Source organism: Triticum urartu, chromosome 5, assembly GCF_003073215.2.
Source record: "Triticum urartu cultivar G1812 chromosome 5, Tu2.1, whole genome shotgun sequence".
NCBI classification, from domain to species: domain Eukaryota; kingdom Viridiplantae; phylum Streptophyta; class Magnoliopsida; order Poales; family Poaceae; genus Triticum; species Triticum urartu.
This window is the reverse complement of record NC_053026.1, coordinates 659,138,173-659,162,141: the sequence shown is the minus strand read 5'-3', so window position 1 is coordinate 659,162,141 and position 23,969 is coordinate 659,138,173. Positions and strand designations below refer to the sequence as shown.

Sequence of the window (23,969 nt, the reverse complement as noted above, 5' to 3'; positions counted from 1 at the left end):
ATAATGCGAGCACCAGGATTTGAACCCTGATGGGTTGGGGATTTGAACGCACCTTTGTTGTTGGTTACCATTCGTCCGCATGCATGCAGCAGCTGATTTGAACGCACCTTTGTTGCCTTGCATCTAAATATACGTACGCAGTGCTGATCACCGGTTTGCTCTCATTTCTTAACCACTAGATAGGAAATGCGGCTTGCCGCACCCCGGCAGCAAGCTGCCGGGTATATCTATATACAACCACCAAAACATTTCAAGTATAAAAAAACCACAAACACAAATCCGTAAAAAAGGAGCAAAACAACAATCTTATAGAGAACAATATTGCAAAAAACAATGACCCTACTCATTTAGTTATTGTGAGGAAATCAATCAGACACAGGGAACAAAACGATGACATCCACGTGTGCTAACAAAAGGGACACATCGGGCGTCCAAATGAATAAGATGTCAAAATTTCCACACGCAACAAGCAGTATCAACCATACATGTATAAGGATGAATTAAAGCATGAGCACTGCCAATATATATATATATATGATCATCCCAGACGTAATTAAAGAAATGGACAAAAGGCACACATAGACATATTTAAGTCATTTGCCAACAACAGCCATAAGCACCACAAGTTTGCGTCTGCTCATACTCCACTACATTGTGGGCGACACACATTCAAGCAAACAGGTAATAATAAGGTAGGTTTTGTTCAAATTTAAAAGTACCCGCGGCACATACCCCCTAAAGGAAATAAAGCAGCAGATTATATACTAAGTGACAGGTCTTCATGTAGACAGGTCCGTACGACGAAGGGGCTTCATCGTTGAGCACGTAATGAAGCACCACGGATATCAGCAAATCCAGGTATCGTCGTACGTCCATAGCCAACCGTCATGGACGTGAGACATGAAAAGCCGAAATCAAAATAAGAATAGCACACGCACAACGCGAGTGAAAGACACCAAAGATAAGGACAAGGCATATATACCAAAAGAGTGGATCAATCGGCGTCGGCTGCTCTAGAGCTTATGCCTTTTTCTGGCACTGGGATCCTCGCCTCCCTCATCTGCATCAACACCCCTTCAAAAACAACCAACAGTTGAACACAACAGAATGGAATCGCATCAACAAACATAACAGCTGATTCAAAATATCTGGAAAAGGGCAAGCACCTTAAAGTAACCCCATCAACATCCTGTGTTTTAGGATCAACAACTGGATCCGTGACCTTAAGAAAGAAAGCCAAACAGGCGCCAATGCTAAATTAAGAATCATCTTGTCAGTCGTAAGATAAGACAGAGCAAGCACCTCATTAGTAGCAGGAGGAAGCAGAGGCACATGCACAACATCCTTCGATGCCTTATTCTTTTCCATCTGCTTTGCACTGGTACTGCAATCCAGAAACATAACATAGATTATCCTGACAAGTTGGAATGTAGTATTTCCAAGGAAGTAGAAAATGCTGATTTTCAGTGCGCTTGCATCACTTACACTTTGTTGACAGATGCCGGAGCTTTTTAGAGTGGATCTTGTTCACTCCCTAAGCACCGCTAAATGGCAAAAGGTATATAACATCTTCTTTGATGTGTTTATTTTGAAACAGCCAAAACTCAAAGCTTCCCTGAACACTTTTTAGCCAAGTTAACATGAACAATGCATAAAACAATGGACCATGGGAGGATATAGCTTCCAAGTAAATTTATATTCCGTGAAATGAGATATATTAGACATGAACCTAAACCTATCTTGGCTTCCATGGGGTTTAATATAAATCAGTAAATGGTTATGTGCTGACGACTGTTATCCAAAAAATGCATTTGCAAGAATTTCTTGAACTCAACTCGCACATATGTACAAATGAGAATAAGCACATGTCATGCAATTTCTAGAGCAAGATTACCCTGGTTTTTTTTTGTTGCCTTTTTCTAACTGAATAAGAACTTATGCCATTTAAGCTACCCATGCATGGTTACATAGTAGTCAACAGAGACTGGTATGAAATAAAGAAATGACTACAATGGCAGAGGTAGCTTGTAATTAAAAGAAAACTGGAAGAAAAATAGTACATGAAGAAATAGGAACCACGACGTCTATATCTATCAATTACCTCCTCCGAGTCTCTATCAATCATCTACTTCCACAAAATCACAGGAAATCTCACCCTGGAACAACAGGGTACAAAACACATAGTCAACGGACGATGCTAACTATCTAAATGTACCACCGAACAGTAAAAACCATATAGAAACATGACCTTCATTAGAAATAGTGCCCTGGTTGACCTATGACTAAAACTACAATCTTGAGCTCTTGTAATTTCACGCATTCAAATGGAACCATCTTCAGGAGTAATAAATCAGGGGAAAGTGTATTCCAAGGAATGAAACAACACATGAATTATTAAAAAATAAATTCATAAAACATCACACGAATGTAGCCAGCTATTTTCCAATTTAGTACAAGCATAACATTAGTTCTCCGGGCATGTAATGCAAATATTAAGCTGAAACCTAGACATTTATAGCAACTACCATAACTCAGATTTGACCGAGCAAAAGGCCTGACAAAGAATATAAAGGACAATTTTTATAGCTATTTCTCCTTTTAGTTTAAACCTAGTAGAAACAACAAAAAAGGAAAATAGGTAAGGTAGCATTTGGAAACTACTCTAATAAAATGTCATTCAAAATCTTCAAAGTATGTTTTAAGGAGAAGGGTCAATTACCTAGAACGACTTTCCGATTAAAGGAAAACATCAAGCATCTAGCGCAACAGGACACTCTAATTAGTTTTTTTGTAAGAATGCAGCATCATGACAATTTCAGCGGGTCACGCTCGATTCCACTTTATGTGTGTACCACACCTGTGATAGTGACAGGATCAGGAGTGAACATAAAAGCACTATAACATGGCCATTAGTTCGCAATGTTGTGAAGTTATACATAGTATCAGTATTGCGCAACCGCCAAGCCAAGAAAGTTGGCGTGCCTCATGCATCCCTACATCTCAATATGAACATACTGATCGAAGACACTACAACACTGGATCCTAAGCTACAGTTGAGGCATACAAAACTATAAGTGTCCGTTCTTTTCATATATAAACAACCTTTAGTATCTCAACCAGAACCAAAGCAAAACAAAAAACATGGTTAAGTAACCAGCAAAGGAAGAATGAACCTTTTGGAATTTTAAAGTAGCAAGACATGAAAAGTTCTTTTTTGCCTTCAATATTACACACATTAGGGGAGGTAGCTGCAGTTTTATTGCATAGTGGGCTCAGATTTTCCTTTCCTCGATCATATAACCTACCCCCATCATCTCTTATCACCAGATCGATCTGTTTATACAGTAGAGCTGCCCTGGTTATCACTCAACAAGAATGACCATCCAAGGACAACAACAAGTATCACAGGATCAAAAAGGATTCTAGATACAAGAGGGAGGATCCAATTTGATACCCACTGGTGCCTCGATTGCTCAAAGGCACACTAATTCTAGCCAAGGTAATCATCATCGCCCTAGCACGAATAACGTTGAGCATAAATAAGAAACACCTTTAAATACAAATAAAAAATGGTTCAGGGCTCATTGCATGGCCGCCACGGACGCCATCGCCGGCGCCGCTGATATGCCGCCCTCCTCCGTGGCCGCTGCCGCCATCGCCATGGGAACCACCTGCGTGGGAGGGAGGGAGGCAGCTACAGGAGCGAGTGAGAGAGAGGAGGCAGCAGCTAGGTTTTCATCGCAGGAAGCCGCGGTCATTTTATACCCCTGCGCCCCTAAGAGAAATGACCCAGATGCCCTGGTGGGGGCACGGTATTTACATTCTATTGCCATTGGAATTTTATCCGATGGCTCACAGCGATTTGGTAAATATCTGACGCCTCACGTGAGCCGAGCCCGAGATCTGACGGCCGGAATCGCATCAGGAAACCGATCGAACGGTCCAGAATCCAAACGAACGGGAGAGCTCCATTTTGCTTCAGACTCTAACAAGGGGATGGGATGGTATTCTCGATTCAGGGTTCATTGCATAGCGGGCTCAGATTCACCTTTCCTCGATCATATAACCTACCCCCGTCATCTCTTATCACCAGATCAATCTGTTCATACAGTGGAGCTGCCCTGGTTATCGCTCAACAAGAATGACCATCCAAGGACAACAACAAGTATCACAGGATCAAAAAGGATTCTAGAGACAAGAGGGAGGATCCAACCTGATACGCACAGGTGCCACGATTGCTCAAAGGCACACTTATTTCAGCCACGATTAATCATCATCGCCCTAGCACGAACGCCACTGATCAATCTAGCAAATCCAGGAGCATAGCTATAAGACCAGGGCATCCACATGTAAACCAGAGCATCACATTAGCTCCTATGATAGCAACTAAACATGAACAACATCCCGCAAACCCTAAAATGGCATGGATCCACAACTACAGGAGCCGATGCATGAGTAGGGCATAGAGCATCAACCAGACGAGCACCACATCAATATAGCCATGGACATGTCCCATAAAGTAGCCGAAGCAGAGGAGCGGGAGGAAGATGGACCTCACCGAGGGAGGCTGTAGCTGAGGCAGTACTTAGTGCATGTCGGGGTTGCGCCTGAACGTCGTCCAACCGGCGAGGAACCGCATCGGAGTTGCGCCTTGCACCGTCCCGCCGACAAGCACGAACACATCAAACAACCTGTGTAAGGACGGCATCGTTGTTTATCAGAAACAATTAGTTAGGAATTACTATTTAACAAAAATGCATTTTTTTAGCACAAAGATATACACAGGAAAAATACAGAGCTCAAGTAGGAACCCTAACCTCTCACCACTTCTTCTGAACATCAATATAGCCATGGACATGTCCCATACAGTAACGATATACACTGGTTTTTAAAGTGTAAGTAATGGTCCAACTCTCTGGGTAACCAAAGCTTACCCAATCACTTGAAACCAGAAACTGCTCTATTTTTCTACTTTTTCTAAGCCAAGAAGGTGCACAATCAGAACCATGATCATGTAGTGTTTTCTCAAACTAATTAATAACAAAGAGTAAATCAGCGGCTAGCAGGTGATTCACTAACATGGGTTATGCACATGAAAGAGATTTGCTATAGCATAAATGATGAGACTGAGAGCACCAACATAGATCTGCAAATACCCTTCCAAGTCCTCTTCCTAATTTTTTCATCTGCTAAACCAACACAGAAGAGGAATAGGAGCTTACCCATCTTCTTCTTCTTTCCAACCGCTCTGGAGGACTGCATCTTTGCCCCTTAGGGTGCATACTAATGATGCATACTCATATTTTGCATTTGATTGTTATTTTCTCCACATTAATCTCTAGAATTGAATCATCCATGATCTTAATGGATCCTTTAAAGGGGCCATGAGTGGAGTCATTCTTAAACATATAGACCTAGAAAAAGAGGAATGTTAACTTGAAACGAAACAAAAACACAACACATGCAAATATGGACTTGTTACTTGAGCAGTGAAGAAAGAATATTATGGCAGAATTAAATTTGTCAAATTCCAATGCAGTAAATCACCTGACTGAATGATTCTTGTCATGGCACCTAACAGAAAAATAGGAAACCCAATTGCGTAAAATTAGGTGTTAACTAATGCTTCTATGCTCGAAATAAGTGCTACATGGTCTGATGCAATTTTGATACAAAAATGGAGATCAGTAAAGAGAGACCTTTGGCAGGTTGAGCAAGAACCAACGAGATCCAGTCCAGGTTAGAAGCAGGGGCGAGGCAACATCCTGCAGCAGCAACAACAAGAGAGAAGTCAGCAGAAAAAAATTGTGGCCTTTCTTTTTGTCTGGCAACGCTTGAGCCCATCTAGCAACCACCATCAGACCTTGCCTCTGCTCCCAATCTCAGTGATTCATCCACTGCCTAGAACTGGATGACTGATGTGAGCAATAGAAAGGAAGGACCTCATCTCACCAGGAACAGGATGGCGGGGCAAGGCAGAGAGACAGCAGCGGCGGCGGCGGCCGGATTCAGAGGCGAAAGAGAAAGGAGGGGGCGAAGCGAGGGTTGTGAGGGTCAGAGCATCAGCTAGGGTTCTCACCCAATCGCGATGACCTCGACGGAGACGTGCACCTCCTGCGTCCACCACCGCGCGGGGAGGGGATGGCCGTGCATCTCCTTTGCATCGGGCTTGGGAACGGCACAGGAGCGTGTCAGCGGAAGCAACGCTGTGGGCATGGCGGATCTGGCCTCCACCTGACCTTATCGAGAAGGTGAAATGGCAGCGGCGGGCGCCTATGGGAGAGAGGGAGGAGGCAGCACCGAGGTTGGGGGAGAGGAGATCGGCAATAGGGTGGGGGCGGCGGCTGGCTTGGGACGGGAGGGAGAACGAACCGGGAGAGGAGGAAGGGAGGGGGCAGGACTGCGAACCCACGCCTCGGGTAGGTGCCAGCGATGGCGAGGCGAGCGGAGGCGGCGGCGCGGCAGGGTTCCTCCGCTCGCCTCCCCATCGCTGGCACCTAGGGTTCTACCACGGGTGAAGATGAAGGAGAGAGAGAGAGAGAGAGAGAGGCGAGGCGGGAGGAGAGCTCTACCACGGGAGCTGCTGCCTTTTATACCCCCATTACGCGAAATGACCGAAATGCCCCGGTGGGGGTAAGGTATTTACATTATGTTGCCATTGGAATTTTATCCGACGGCTCAAAGCAATTTGGTAAATATCCGACGCCTCACGTGAGCCGAGCCCAAGATCCGACGGCCGGAATCACATCAGGAAAACGATCGAACGGTCCAAAATCCAAACGAACGGGAGAGCTCCATTTTGCTTTGGACTCTAACAAGGGGATTATACCTGGTTCCTCTGGCATGCGAACACATACATATATTTTCTGTGACACAACCTGGCCTATTGCATGCTAGAACGGCGTAAAAAGGAAAAGCGTAACTGAAAACCAACACAACACGTGAAGCACATACATCTTGAACGGCTAAAGCCACACGGTGAAGAAGAAAGCAAGTTCAAAAAAATTACAAAAGAAAACGTACGGCCACACATGAGTTTCTACCCCGCCACATCCCAAAGAAATGCGCGCGTCAAAAAATCAAACACCCATGAGTTGCTTTCATCCAAGTGGCTAACCGTGAGGAAGTAGACATCCTCGAAAATACGGGGAGGGAGAAGACCCTATGTCCTCTGCATCAGGATTCAGGCGACCACGTGCAGGAGGGAACCACGTGGATGAGGTCGTAGGTCGCCATCTTCCTCGAATCCGGGGCTCGCCGCCGGATCAGATGAGGCGACAAGAAGTGGATGGCATGGCATGGTGGACCTCTTCAGAGGAGAGGACAACAGTGGCTAGAGAGATATGGTGGTAGGAGATGGTGAGGTCCAGGTCGGAAGCAGGAGTCTAGTCTGAGGGACAGGGGAAAGAGGAGCACTAAGGTCGGGGAGGAGATCGCCTCCGCTGCAGGCTGCGCCGTTGCCCATGGCGCGTGGGGGAGAGAGGAGCTTTGCTCCGATCCAAAAATTGTGGCGGGCGGGGAGAGATAGGTGGTGGCCTGGTGGGGACGTGGGTTGAGGAGAGAGAGGTGGTGAGGACCAGGGGCGTCACGTGGGGTCAAGAGAGAGAGCGACGGGTTCGTGGGTGAGTGGTTTTATCGGTTTGTTTCGTTTATTCTGGTTTGAAGTCTAAAAACCCGAAACCTAACCCGAAGACCGAATTAACAGAAAATAAAACCCGTACCGAAGACCAAAAACGGAAATAACCGAAAATTCGGTTATATCTGTTTGATTCGGGTTCGGTTACCCAAATGCCCGCTGCTAGGTATGACGCTGGCCATAGGCAATATGTGAGCTCCTCTTCCTTGTGTGCAGTCGCCAGAAACGAAAGCTGATGCTCGTGTTCTCACTAGCTCGGCTGTGGCCCCGTAAGGCTTCCCACAGTCGCTCGGAAGGTCTAATACTTCTATTGCTCACTTGGCTCAGTAGCCAGTAAAAAGTCAACAACTACTAGTTAAATAAAAAGTGGATTTTATTTTTTGTTAGATTTAGAAAATTCTTATATTGAGCAAAACGCAAAATAAAAACGTTCATGAAATTTTAAGATGTTCCTGAACTATAATATTGTTGGCAAGTTTGAAAACTGTTCACAAATTAAAAATTCGTGCATGTGAAAGAAGTGTTCATAGATTCGAAAACATATTCATGGGTTTGAAAAATATTCTTGAGTTTGAAAAAGTTTTCTTGAATTTGGAAAAATGTACATGGATTTTGAAAAGCTACCGAACTCGAAAAAAGTTCTAAAAATGAAAAGAAAAAATAAAGGAAAACCAAAAAAATCTGAATAGATATTTTTGAACGTTTTTTATACATTAAGAAATGTTTTCATAGTAAGTAAAATAACAATATTTGCCAAAAACATATATATTAGAAAACAATTGAAAAAAAATAAAAGGAAGCCTACCTACCACGTATCCTATAGGCGATATAAAAGAAAGTGTAGCCCAGCTAGGCGTGCTTTGTGGGCCTGGCACAAAATATGTCCCTGTAGCGAGGTGGGCGTGTCGCTCACCATAGGCGGCATATGCACACACTAGGTCGGCAGCGACCCACTAGCGCTTCCCTCAATCATCTGGATCACTAGCTAGTTAAAAGCCAGTAATTACCGGTTTAATATTTTTTAACAGATTTAGAAAATCATTATATTTCAAAAACGTTCATGAAAGAAGAAAAGTCATGACATTTTGAAAGTTTTGTAAATTCAACAAAATGTCGGTAGTTTCAGAATATAATCTAAACCCGAAAAATTCATGAATTGGGAAAATATATTCATGGATTTGAAAATGTTCACGCATTTGAAAGAAAATCACAAATTTTAAAAATAAAAATTTTAAAATCGTTCATGTATTCAAAAAAACGATCAAAAACTTGAAATAAAATGCAGATAGGAAATGAAAACATATACATAAATTTAAGAAGTTGATACAAAAAAGTAAATGAAAAAACAAAAAAAGACTAACTGATAAAAACCAATAGATATTTTAGAACATTTACATAATGTAATGGTTTTACAATAAGTAAAATAATAATAGTTTCGGACACATACAAGATGAAACAAGATTCTATTTTAGAACATTTTTAAATAAATAAAATGTGAGGAAAAAAGGAGCCACCTCTCCTGATGACACTAGCTCAGCATAGGCCCAGTAAAGCTTCGCTCACCCGGTCGAAAGGTCTACTGTTTCCCTCGCTCAGTGGCGAGTAGAAAGCCTGCAACAAGCGGTCTAATAAATAACGTTATTTTTCTTTTTTTGATGTATATAATTATTTTACTTAAAACATACTTTCTAAATAAAAAAGTTCGAAAGTTTTATAATATTTTAATATTCCAAAGGCATGTTGGCAATTTCCAAAAATGTGCATGATTTGTTTTGAAAAAACAAAAATTCTAAAAATATTCATGAATATGAAAAATGTTCATGCTTTTGAAAGAAATTAATGATTTTTTTAAAACATAATAAATTTGAATAGTTTTTACTAGATTTGATATAATATTCACGATTTAAAAAAAAATTCTTGCATTTGAGTAAATGAACATATATTTAAAATAGAGAGGGAATTAAGATGTGTTCACTTTTAAAAATTGAAATGAGAAAAGTAAAAGGAAACCCCAAAAAAATTGAATGGATATTTTATAATTTTTTTATTACATGATGAAATATATTTTTCCATGTTTCATAACCTTGAACACACATGTAACCTTTGGAAAACACTTTGCCCTCTGTTCTGAGGGTTCAAGCCAACAAGAATTGTACTCCCGGGATTGCTTCTTACTAGTTCTAGCTCGTAACCAATGACCTTGATGTACTCGTCTTTCATCCTCGTTAGTAGTTTCTCTAACACTATCTTTTTGGCAGCCTTACACTTTGATGTTGATAGATTAACAAAGAAATCTTTCGGTTCGGAACAATAGATTTAATGCTACTAGCATAGCATCTTTTGGCACAAGGGTCGGTCAGTGCGCATCTTTTGTCTCACATAGAATCTTCTTGCAGATGCGGGCCGCAGAGTGCGAGAAGCTCCTCTGGATGCGTTTTCTTGCCCTCTCCCATTAATTGCAATGCTTTGCTCAAAACAATGATTTGCTGCAGTTAATTAAGGTTTATCCGTGAGCCAATCACCATCTCCTTCTCTTGGGCAAAGATAATGCTACCCCGACCTCTGGTTGTGTCTTGCCCTCATCATCATCAGACCATAGTTCCTTCTCTTGTGTTCTGAACTGGATCCAAAACGTGATGGTGGAGGTGTGATAAGAGCCTCTTCAACAGCCTTTGTATATTTGCACTTAATTACTATTTTAGCAATATAGCTAAAAAAAGCCTGTGCTTTGCAACGGGAGAAAAAACATAACACACGCTCTTAACCCAGCAATAATCACTCAAGACCACAATAGGTACATCTCCTTTATTTTAGCGAGGCACTCATACAGCTCAAAGTAGAGAATAAAATATGTATAATCCAATCTAATAAGCAGCCAGTCATACATTTCAAAGCAGATTGTCAAACACGCATAAACAAATCATCCATTTCGAAGAAAATAACACATCAAGAATCCTAAAAAGATAGAAAGATTGCTAACTGCAGGGCATGAAGTACATCGAGTGGACGGCAAAGAAGAGCACCTGAGATGGATACCCACGAGGTAGGTTGTCCAATTCCAAAGGAACAACAGCCATGCACCTGGCAATGACCCTGGCACCAAACCCTAACCACCACCTTGAACCAGCTGGTGTGAGATGTGTGATTAAGGTCCTCTGGTTCAATGAAATGAATGTTGGTATCATTGTCACTGTTGAAGACATTAAACAATAATCAATATAAAAGCCTATGAGGCATATACGATGTGAGGTCAGGAAAAAGAAAGCAATGTGGGACGGAGACAATTACCGAACCAGCTTCCATGCAAGGTAAAGGAAGGGCTTCTTAAAGTCGGAGTTGCTCTTGGAGGAAACTTCATAGTACTAAGGTTTCTTCTTCCTGTGGAATGTGACCACTTTGTTAAAGAACAATCATAACAGAGGCGGTCAACGACATGGATAAATAACTCTGGAGGGACACAACAACGAAATATCTGAACCCCAAGCACAGTGCAAGCAACACAATTACTGTACATACATACTTGAAACCGATTGAATAACCCAAACATTTGAGAGTTATGTGAACAAATAAGTTTTCTTTATATATGCATTCAAAATTGGAAATATGATAAAATTCTACCAGTGTCTTATTTCTATGTTCAGCCAAGATTCTAGAAAAATGGCATTATAAATAAAAGTATGTTGACATTAAATATACCAAAATTGGATAATGCACCACTGCCATCCAATGGGCAGCAGTGCAAATAGAAATAAAATACAAAAGCATGCCACCATAACGCTAATAGCTAGACCAACGACATATATATGTGGAACTGGTATTAACAACAAATAGAACAGTCAACTATTAATTCTACATCATTCTTCAGGCCGATTCCAATCCGGAAAACAAAAGGAAACCGTGGTAAACATCACACTCTCACACACACACACAGATTGTAAACAAATTAAAACTAAATATGGCACTGCAGATTCTGAAATTACCAAGGTCATCCAAAAGATTCATTGCTTAACAGTACAAAATAACAAAGAAATTTGCAATTGTGATCGAGCAGACCTACTGTTGCTACTCCTTGCTGCCATAGTGCCATTCATTGATATTCAATGCAAGTATCGCGCTATCAAGCATAACAGAGTAAGTGCAAAGTAAAATGGAGATAAGAGGAAGAAAGAAGAGGCTACCAGTGTGCAATGGAAGCTGGAGTATCGATAGGATGAGGTCTTTGCCACGCCTCACCATGTGCAGCCTCCCCTTCACCCCCACCCCGCCCCAATCCACACCTCCTCCTTGTGCCGCTGCCACCAATCCACACTGGGAGCCTAGGGTTTGCACAGGAAGGTCAGGGGTGCCAAGATCAGCACGCTGACACCGACCCTGAGCCCCAAGCAACAGCAACAGCCGGAGGAACCACCCCATGCCGTTGTTGATCCTCTCTACAGGGTGGTGTTCATGATCCCCACATCCACCTCCGCCACCGCTGGCCATGTTACCTGGGTGAAGAGGAGGGATCCAAAGAAGTCGTCAATGAGAAGAGGGAGCACGAGAGGAGCACTAGGGGAGCCGCAGTCGCATCCGCATCAAGCCACCTCAGTCGCTCCTGGCTTCACCGCCTTCATGGCCATGAGTGGCTAGCACAAGGGAGGGCCGCTTGTGATTCCGTGGGGAGGAGCAGGGAGGCACGACGGGGATGGGAAGCGGGAGGACGAGGATGAGCGAGTGAGAGGGGATGAGCCAGAGGTGGCATCCGGAGGGGAGGAGGCGGAGATGGCGGCGGGAGGGGCGGAGGAAGAGGATGGGAAGGCACGGCTGCGAAGAGGAGAGGGGGCGCGAGTGCGGGAGGAGGCAAGTAGCTAGGTCTCTGCTGGAGCCGCTTCCTTTTATACGTCAACTGATGAAACAATGAAAATGCCCTCGACTTGAATTACAAGCGATGGCACGAACGAGAGGTAACTATTCATTGCTACATCGCCTTTTTTGATCCGACGACCCAGATCGTCCACACGCAAGATCTGACGGTCGCAGTCGCAACAAGCAAACGTAACGGACGACCGGATGTTGCTAAACTCTAAGGAGGCCGGGTTCTCCCGTGATTCTTGTTTCTGGATTAGCATATGAGACCTCCTCTTCGGTGTGTCAGGCGGTAGCAAATTGGAGCTGGTCCTCGTGCTCATGCTGGCTAGGCCTGGCTCAGTAAGACTTCGCTTAGTCACTCGATCTATCTGGCGCTTCTCTCTCTCCCTACTGGGTAGCCAGTGAAAAGTCAACAACTACTTGTTTAATAAAAATAAGAATTTAACCTCTTTTATATATGTAGAAAATTCTTACATTTAAAAAATGTTCATGAAATAAAAATGATAATAAATATGGTCATGAATCCAAAAAAGTGTCAACAAATTTGAAAAAAAAATCCTGAATTGGGAATCAATGTTGAAGAATTTCAAAATTTTACAAAACAGTAAATGGATTTTAAAAAAGATTCAAGAATTCAAATGTCCATAAAATTTGAAAACAATTGTACATAGATTTAAAATGATAGTGAAATGAAAAATGTTATATTTAAAAACAGTGAAATGAAATAAATAAAAGCAAAAACTATAAAAATTGAATAGATATTTTCACAGTAAGTATAGAGATAAATAAAAAGAGAGAAAAAGAGGGGGGATCTAAGTGAAGCGTACCTAGTACGTTGCTTGTTTTTGTAAGGGTACTACGTTGCTTGTGGGCGGTAAAAAAAGAGTATAGCAGTTCTAGCAAGTGACAGGATGAGCCGTGCTTTGTGCTCTAGCTAAGTACTAGTTATGCACGCGCGGCGACACGCCGCACCCTGTTTATTCATTGCCATGAAATTGGTTCAATGTTGCTAATGAAAGTTGTCATGTTGTGTGAGGTGTTGCTGAGTTGACATTCCTTTTTTTCAATCGGCTGTGATTCAATGTAGAAGATATGTGTGTAAAATTGTACAGTCATAATAAGGCAAGTAATGATGCGCTGTTAGTAAATTGCCTTGATATTTTCAATTGTAAATACCTCTTCCCACATAGCATTTGTGTGATATAATCCTCTATTACAGGTTGCACTGAAAAGAAACAAAGAAGTTGAACAAATCTTCAATAGAAACTACTGTCAAATCGAAAGTTAATTCATTGAGAAGAGTATGAGGAGATGTTATATACATGCTACTTATTTCATTGAGAGGAGCATGATGAGATGTTACATGCTAACTGATTTCTCTTTTCGCCTGTTTGAAGTAGTGTGGCTGATTTTATCCCTAACACTCCTAACTCTTCATAACTAATCATGTTCTACAGAAGGCTATAAAGAGTAAAAGAGATCTCCCTAGCATCGCTCCCAGCCAACCTACGAATCTCCTCTATAAGTGCATGATGTGACGATCTATCCATCTCTCGCGCTGTAATCATCGACACTGCCTCCGCGCTATCCAACTCAACCAGAATAGGTAGGTTAGGTCGATGCAAGGCCAGCTCCAAGCCTTCTCTGCACGCTGCTAGCTCTGCCTCTAAGGCGTTGTCACATGTGTGTAGCTCCCTACATGCGTTGTAGATGATCTCGCCTCTATCATCACGCAGGATCATACCTCCTCCCGCCACACATGTGGCCGCTATGTAGCTCCCACCTGTATTCAACTTAACCGAGCCCGGCTAGGGTGGTACCTAGCGTGCGCGCACCTTGGGCGCCGTACTTTCTGGAGCGCATGGTGGTGAAGGCAGGACCACCATCTTCCTTTTCTCTAGGTTACCATCAGGATGTTGTTGTATGCACAGGAGTGAGTTGATGTATCCTTGCAAAAAGCATCGAGAGGCTTCGGCAGTGGGCGGCGCCTTGTCGTGTGTGATCTCATCTCGGACATGCCATACTCTCCACATGGTAATGAGCACCACCAGTCTCGCCGTCTCATCCAAGGGGTCCAGCAGTGAAAAGATCCACGCTGCGCCAGTGTTGACGATGGCCTCCACCTTGGGGATGTTCCAGTCCAAGGCCATAACTCACCATAGCTCTCTTTCCAGAGGACACCTATTTATAGTGTATAGAGGGATGGAGAGTTGGAAACAAAACCAAACACAGAGTGTAGAACAGCGGCAGGTGTAGAATGACCCATATAAGCGGCGCCGCTTACAAAAAGCAAAACACAGACGCGTCCAGAGTAGACCATGCAAGCGGTGCCAATCTCTGGAACATCTTTAAGAACTGAGTAAGCGGCAAGCTGGACTGGCGTGGGTGTCCCGGTCAATTTTAAATTACCCCAACAATTCGCTATCGCTGAACCAACTGCCGGACCGCCCATACCTCCTTGTCGTGTTGCCATTGGCCCCAACCACGCATCCCCAGAGCACCACTTCGGTGAGTGATTATTGGCCAGTCACGTACGCAGACGTCGTGTTCCGTCTCGACTGCATGCACCTTGTCGTCTTGTGGTTGGATCCAAGTGCAAATCCCCTGATCACCGCTTACTCAGTTGCAATTGGTCGCTCGTCCACCCAAGCGGCGTGTTCCCATTCGTCTGCATGCATGCAGTAGCTGATTTGAACGTACATTTGTTGCCTTGCATCTGAACGTACGTACGTAGTGCTGACCACCGGTTTGCTTTCATTTCTTAACCATTATACGTGGTTCCTCTGGCATGCGAACATATACATATATTTTCTGTGACACAACCTGGGCTACTGCATGCTAGAATGGCGTAAAAAGGAAAAGTATAACTGAAAACCAACACAACACGTGAAGCACATACATCTTGAACGGCTAAAGCCACACGGTGAAGGAGCAAGCAAGTTCAAAAAATTTACAAAACAAACGCACGGCCACACATGAGTTTCTACCCCGCCACATCCCAAAGAAATGCGCGCGTCAAAAAATCAAACACCCATGAGTTGCTTTCATCCAAGTGGCTAACCGTGAGGAAGTAGACATCCCCGAAAATACGGGGAGGGATAAGACCCTATGTCCTCTGCATCAGGATTCAAGCGACCACGTGCGGGAGGGAACCACGTGGATGATGTCGTAGGTCGCCATCTTCCTCGAATCCGGGGCTCGTCGTCGGATCAGATGAGGCGACGAGCAGTGGACGGCATGGCATGGTGGAGCTCTTCAGAGGAGGGGACGACAGTGGCTGGAGAGATATGGTGGTAGGAGACGGTGAGGTCCAGGTCGGAAGCAGGAGTCTTGTCTGAGGGGCATGGGAATGAGGAGCACTAAGGCCGGGGAGGAGATCACCTCCGCTGCAGGCTGCGGCGTTGCCCATGGCGCGTGGGGGGGAGAGGAGCTTTGCTCTGATCCAAAAATTGTGGGGGACGGGGAAAGATAGGTGGTGGCCTGGTGGGGATGTGGGTTGAGGAGAGAGAGGTGGTGAGGACCAGGGGCGTCACGTGGGGGCAAGAGAGAGAGCGACGGGTTCGTGGGTGAGTGGTTTTATCGGTTTGTTTCGTTTATTCTGGTTTGAAGTCTAAAAACCCGAAACCTAACCCGAAGACCGAATTAACAGAAAATAAAACCCGTACCGAAGACCAAAAACGGAAATAACCGAAAATTCGGTTATATCTGTTTGATTCGGGTTCGGTTACCCAAATGCCCGCTGCTAGGTATGACGCTGGCCATAGGCAATATGTGAGCTCCTCTTCCTTGTGTGCAGTCGCCAGAAACGAAAGCTGATGCTCGTGTTCTCACTAGCTCGGTTGTGGCCCCGTAAGGCTTCCCACAGTCGCTCGGAAGGTCTAATACTTCTATTGCTCACTTGGCTCAGTAGCCAGTAAAAAGTCAACAACTACTAGTTAAATAAAAAGTGGATTTTATTTTTTGTTAGATTTAGAAAATTCTTATATTGAGCAAAACGCAAAATAAAAACGTTCATGAAATTTTAAGATGTTCCTGAACTATAATACTGTTGGCAAGTTTGAAAACTGTTCACAAATTAAAAATTCGTGCATGTGAAAGAAGTGTTCATAGATTCGAAAACATATTCATGGGTTTGAAAAATATTCTTGAGTTTGAAAAAGTTTTCTTGAATTTGGAAAAATGTACATGGATTTTGAAAAGCTACCGAACTCGAAAAAAGTTCTAAAAATGAAAAGAAAAAATAAAGGAAAACCAAAAAAATCTGAATAGATATTTTTGAACGTTTTTTATACATTAAGAAATGTTTTCATAGTAAGTAAAATAACAATATTTGCCAAAAACATATATATTAGAAAACAATTGAAAAAAAATAAAAGGAAGCCTACCTACCACGTATCCTATAGGCGATATAAAAGAAAGTGTAGCCCAGCTAGGCGTGCTTTGTGGGCCTGGCACAAAATATGTCCCTGTAGCGAGGTGGGCGTGTCGCTCACCATAGGCGGCATATGCACACACTAGGTCGGCAGCGACCCACTAGCGCTTCCCTCAATCATCTGGATCACTAGCTAGTTAAAAGCCAGCAATTACCGGTTTAATATTTTTTTAACAGATTTAGAAAATCATTATATTTCAAAAATGTTCATGAAAGAAGAAAATTCATGACATTTTGAAAGTTTTGTAAATCCAACAGAATGTCGGTAGTTTCAGAATATATGCTAAACCTGAAAAATTCATGAATTGGGAAAATATATTCATGAATTTGAAAATGTTCACGCATTTGAAAGAAAATAACAAATTAAAAAAAATTAAAATCGTTCATGTATTCGAAAAATGATCACAAATTTGAAAAAAAAATTATGAATTTTGAAATAAAATGCAGTTAGGAAATGAAAACATATACAAAAGTTTAAGAAGTTGATACAAAAAAGTAAATGAAAAAACAAAAAAGACTAACCGATAAAAACCAATAGATATTTTAGAAAATTTACATAATGTAATGGTTTTACAATAAGTAAAATAATAATAGTTTCGGACACATACAAGATGAAACAATATTCTATTTTAGAACATTTTTAAATAAATAAAATGTGAGGAAAAAAAGGAGCTATCGCTCCTGTTGACACTAGCTCAGCATAGGCCCAGTAAGGCTTCGCTCACCCGGTCGAAAGGTCTACTGTTTCCCTCGGTCAGTGGGGAGTAGAAGGCCTACGAAAAGCGGTCTAATAAATAACGTTGTTTTTTTTTTGATTTATATAATTATTTTACTTAAAACATAATCTCGAAATAAAAAAGTTAGAAATTTTTATAATATTTTAATATTCCAAAGGCATGTTGGCAATTTACAAAAATGTTCATGATTTGTTTTGAATTTTTTTTTGCTAAAAATAGTCATGAATATGAAAAATGTTCATGCTTTTGGAAGAAATTAATGATTGTTTTAAAACATAATAAATTTGAAAAGATTTTAATAGATTTGATATAATATTCACGAATTTAAAAAAATGTTCTTGCATTTGAGTAAATGAACATATATTTAAAATAGAGAGGGAATTAAGATATGTTCACTTTTAAAAAATTGAATTGAAAAAAGTAAAAGGAAAACCCAAAAATTTGGAATGGACATTTTATTACATAATGAAATATATTTTTCCATGTTTCATAGCGTTGAACACACATGTAACCTTTGGAAAACACTTTGCCCTGTGTTCTCAGGCTTCAAGCCAACAAGAATTGTACTCCCGAGATTGCTTCTTACTAGTTCTAGCTCGTAATCAAAGACCTTGATGTACTCGTCTTTCATCCTCATTAGTAGTTTCTGTAACACTATCTTTTTGGCAGCCTTACACTTTGATGTTGATAGATTAACAAATAAATCTTTTAGAACAATAGATTTAACGCTACTAACATAGCATCTTTTGGCACAAGGGTCGGTCAGTGCGCATCTTTTGTCTGACATAGCATTTTCTTGCAGATGCAGGCTGCAGAGTGCGAGAAGCTCCTCTGGATGTGTTTTCTCACCCTCTCCCATTAATTGCAATGCTTTGCTCAAAACAATGATTTGCTGCAGTTAATTAAGGTTTATCCGTGAGCCAATCACCATCTCCTTCTCTTGGGCAAAGATAATGCTACCCCGACCTCTGGTTGTGTCTTGACCTCATCATCATCAGACCATAGTTCCTTCTCTTGTGTTCTGAACTACTCTGAACTGGATCCAAAGCATGATGGTGGAGGTGTGATAAGAGCATCTTCAACATCCTTTGTATATTTGCTCTCAATTACTATTTTAGTAATATAGCAAAAGAGCATGTGTGTTGCAATGGGAGAAAAAGATAACACACGCTCTTAACCCAACAACCATCACTCAAGACCACAATAGGTCCATCTCCTTTATTTTAGCGAGGCATCATATTTGTGTTGCCGCTTATCCTCCCTCTCATCCTCGTCGGTGATGGCCTCAGTGTTCACACAAACCAAAACGTGTTTGAATGTGGTTAATGCTTAGGCGTCTCTCTCTCTCTCTCTCTCTCGCGCGCGCGCGCGCGCGATGATAAATCTATTGTTTTCTCATGCGACGTTTTTCAGAGGTATGCATGTGTAGTTATCAATGTTTTCTTTTCACTATATGGTTGGGTGTTTATTTGCAATCTGAATCGCCGTCGGTACGAAAAAATGAATCATGTGTTATGAATTATAAGTTTGCTTCCAAAACAATATTTAAAAAATATTTAACAGGAAAAATTAACATCATATTCAGATTCCACACATTTTTCTAATCAAATTTCATATATAAGATGTTAAAATCGGAGTTACGGTTTAAAAGATACGGATAATTTAGAAAGTTATTTGTTTGACTTAAATATCTTCCAAAATAATCTTTAAAAATACTTAACAGGTAAAAATAATCTCGTATTCATATTCTACATATTTTTTAATCAAATTTCATATATAACATGTTACAATTGGAGTTACGGTTTAAAAAATATGGATGATTTAGAAAAGCATTTATTTGACTTAAATATGATCCATGGATGAATTACCTAAAAGGTTAGTTGGTTTTTTTTTTAAAAATGTAAAATAACGGTTCGGGTGTGACTTAAGTCTAGATTGCGAGTTGATTACAAAATACACAGGGGCCTTTTTGCAAAAAGGTGCGACGGAAGCAATCCGTGTTTTATTATTAGGTAGAGATCTTGGCCAAATACCCTCCTCCAACAGCTTTTGTATAAGTGGCTCCTCACCAATTTTTTTACAAAAGCTTGCTATATTTGCACCCAGACTTTGTATATTTGCAAAGAGAAGAGGACACTTGCTATAATTTTACAAAGCTTCCTAAAATGATCCCCTTCATATTTTTGTCTCAATAACCGATGGGCTCTGCATGCCGCGTGTGTGTTGTGTACTGTGTGCTGCGTGTGTACCTTTTTTTCCTTTTTGCATGGAATTTTTTTTCATGCCGCGTGTGTGATGTGTTGTGTACGCTTTTCTTTTGCATGGTCTTTTCATGCAGTGTGTATGTGACGTGTACGGTGACGATTTGTGGTTGTATATGTATTCATGTATGTAAGCTAGTCTGTAGTATATATGGCAAATTGTTTTTATATGTCATTGTGTATTTTGTAAAAATATACTAATATAATGTACAAAGCTGCCAAAGCAAAACTTGATTTGGATTGCTAAACATTCTCTCCTTTTTCTATCATCACATTTTAGCACTCCAATATATAAAGGTTGTCAGAGATGCTCTAAGAGCAACTCCAATGGGGCGACCCATTTCGTCCGTCCGCGTCCGTTTGGGTCAGCGCAGACAAAAGTGGCGGCCCAACGCGCCGACCCAAACGAACGCGTCTCCGTTTTCGTCCGCGGGCGACTCATTCCAGGCCCAATTTTGAGCCGGATTTGCGTCGGCGCGGACAAGAGACGGACGCGTGCGCGCCTACTCCTCTCCCCGGGTCCGCCGGTCGGTGGCAGCCACCAACATTTTCCCCTATTTTCCACAAAAACGCTCCCGCCCGCGCGCACCCCCGCCCCCCAACCAGCCATGGAGGACGCCATCGACCTCGACCTCGACCTCGATGCCGCTGCCGGCCTCGCCTCCCTCGCCTCATCCGGCGTCGTCGCCCCCTCCGGGAAAGGCAAGCCTCATGCCCCGCGCAAGACCGCCGCGGCGACCAAGCCGAAGAAGGCGCTGACGCCCGAACAGCGGGCAAGGGAGTCGGCCAAGAGGAAGGGCCGGAGGCACGCCGTAGACGCGAGGGATGAGGCCGTCGGACAGGCCACCGCCGTCGCCGCCGCGCAGCAGGAGTTCATCAACGCTCGCGTCGTCGCGGCAACGAGGGAGGCACTCTACATGCTAGGGGTAAACCCTAGCCAGCACAGCGTCCTCCAAGCCACCGTCGCCGCGGCCAGCACCGGCTCGTCGGCGTTTCCTCGGATGGTGCTGCCGGACTCACCCCGCGCGTCGGTTCGCAACCCGGTCCCCGGCTTTCACGTCTACCCGCAGGCCTCCCGCCTCTCCGGGGAGTGCTCACCCGACGTGAGCGTGGTCGCGCCTTCCACGCCCGCGCCCGCGCCCATCGACCTCAACGCCACCCCGGTGGTCGGTGGCTCGTCGTCCGGCGGCACGAGGAAATGCGCTCAACAGATGCATGCCGGCGGGCTCCCGGACGCCCGTAACCTGTTCGAGAAAATGTCGTCCGCCGTTGATGAGGACTACATGCAAAACCTCATCTTCGAGGGTGGTGCGCCGGGCGCTGGCTACGATCCCGACGAGACACAAAGCCAGGACGGCCGCGGGGCGTTCACGCCGGCCGCTGGCTATGATCCCAAGTAGGCGGCCTTCATGCGTGGTCAAGTCGGCATCGACCTGGACGGCTTCCCCCCTCGACCACGAGTTCCTGGAGGACTATGGGCTAGAGGAAGAGGACGAGTGCGACATCGAAGTGGAGCCTTTGTTCGAGGATGAGCTCGCCAACCAAACCGCCGGTCCTAAGCCGAAGCGCAAGAGCAAGCGCACGAAGGCGTACACAGCTGCCGAGGACAAGCTTCTTTGCGAGTGTTGGCGAGACATTGGACAAGACCCAAAGACGGGCGCCGAGCAAAAGCATTCGACCTTTTGGACTCATGTGCACCGCGAGTTTCATGAGCGCAAGAAGTTTCCACCTTACCAATTTGTGAGCACGCGCGGGTGGGTCTCCATTTCCAAGCGGTGGAGGATGATCCAACAAGAGTGCAACAAGTTTTGCGCCACCCTTGAGAGCGTCAAGGCCCGCCCCGTGAGCGGCATCGGCGTGCAAGACATGGTATGATAGCAAGCAAGCCGCCCTCTTTTGTGCCATCAAGATCATTCTTTTACGTCCTCATTTGCTATCACTTGCCCATATGCTTGCATGGAAACATTTTGTAGGCATTTCAAGCTTTGGAGGCATTCAAGGTTCAACACAATGGCAAGTGCTTCAACCTCTCCCATTGCTATCAGTTCATCAAGGATGAAGAGAAGTTCAAGGCACAATATGCCACGCTCAAGGCACATGGGGGGAAGGGCGCCGTGGAGGATGTTGGGGAGGGCGAGCCGACACGGCCGCGGGGGAAGACCAACTCCAAGAAGGAGGACAAGCGAGATGCGGCCACCAACGCCTTGATCGCAAGCGTGGACGGCATGATGAATAAGAAGGACTCAAGGGAGGAGGAGCGCCGGCGTTTCAAGGCGGAGAAAATGGATGCTTTCATGGACATCCAAAGGAGGAGGCTTGATCTTGATGCTGAGAAGCAAGCCAAGATGTTCGAGCTCGAGGCGGAGAAGCAAGCCAAGATGCTAGAGATCGAGGCCGCCAACGCCAAGACAAAGGCAAAAGAAGTGGCTCTTGCAAGCATGATGACCGGGGTGGAGATCATGAAGGTGAATTTCAACGCCTTGTCACCAAGGAAGAGGCCGTGGTTCAAGAAGATGCAGGCCGACATGCTCAAGTTCGACGACGAGTGATCTATGGCGTCGAGGGCCATCTTTTTGTATGCCGTCAGGTGTGCCGGCATGACCACGGGAGCCGCGATGGCGTGGTCGAACTCAAGTCCCACCATTTTTTGTGTGCGGGCATGTGTGCCGGCCGGCTGGCGAGTGCGCCAGCATGAACTGTGGTATTTTCTGAAGCCGGCATTGTATGCCGGCGCTGGTATGGTGCCGGCATGAGACATGGCCGCTGTCATGATCGGCCCCGGGCCTTTTTTATTTAAAAGTTGAATGCGGACATGAAATGGGTCGGCGCGTTGGACGCATTGCCGACCCAAATGCAAAACTGGGCAGACGCTTGGGCGGACGGCCGACTCAAATGGACAAAAAGCGGACAAATGCGCCGTCCGTTTGGGTCGCCCCATTGGAGTTGCTCTAAACAAAAGAAGAGCTGGGAAAGAAGGGAAACGAGATGGGACGCTGAGTCAATGACGGAGCCATAAAATGAGCGGACAAGAAAGATCCGGAGGGCATAACAAATAGTGGTCACAAACAATGCGTGGGCTTTGCACGTACATATAAGTGGACCCGATTAGATGCACGTGTCATATCTTTTTTTCTTTATTTAACACAATACAAACGCAAGCGCTCATATACACGCGCATACACTCACCCCTATGAATACACACACCATACTTCTAAGAGCACATTCGAAAGACTGAGCCGGCAATATCATCTTGAAATTTACGAAGTCAACGTATGCACCTCATCGTCGACGAGAACGTCTTCTCCCACTGAATGTGCATCGCCGAAAATCCTGAAATAATCCAAGAATAAATGCGAGCACCAGGACTTGAATCCTGATGGGCTGGTGATACCACAGTCCCTCTAACCATCCAACCACAAGTTGGTTCGCCACGTGTCACATCTTGGGTCATCTTGAAGGAAATATGCCCTAGAGGCAATAATAAAGTTATTATTTTTTCCTTATATCATGATAAATGTTTATTATTCATGCTAGAATTGTATTAACCAGAAACATAATACTTGTGTGAATACATAGACAAACAGAGTGTCACTAGTATGCCTCTACTTGACTAGCTCGTTGATCAAAGATGGTTATATTTTCTAGCCATAGACATGAGTTGTCATTTGATTAACGGGATCACATCATTAGGAGAATGATGTGATTGACTTGACCCATTCCATTAGCTTAGCACACGATCGTTTAGTATTCTGCTATTGCTTTCTTCATGACTTATACATGTTCCTATGACTATGAGATTATGCAACTCCCGTTTACCGGAGGAACACTTTGTGTGCTACCAAATGTCACAACGTAACTGGGTGATTATAAAGGTGCTCTACAGGTGTCTCCAAAGATACTTGTTGGGTTGGCATATTTCGAGATTAGGATGTGTCACTTTGATTGTCGGAGAGGTATCTCTGGGCCCACTCGGTAATGCACGTCACTTAAGCCTTGCAAGCATTGCAACTAATGAGTTAGTTGCGAGATGATGTATTAAAGAACGAGTAAAGAGA

The 23,969-nt window shown here is 43.7% G+C and overlaps 1 pseudogene; it reads left to right on the top strand.

Moving 5' to 3' along the window:
• Window positions 1–20,522: 20,522 nt before the first annotated feature.
• Window positions 20,523–21,818, top strand: LOC125507677 (annotated as a pseudogene).
• The last annotated feature ends 2,151 nt before the right edge of the window (window positions 21,819–23,969 follow it).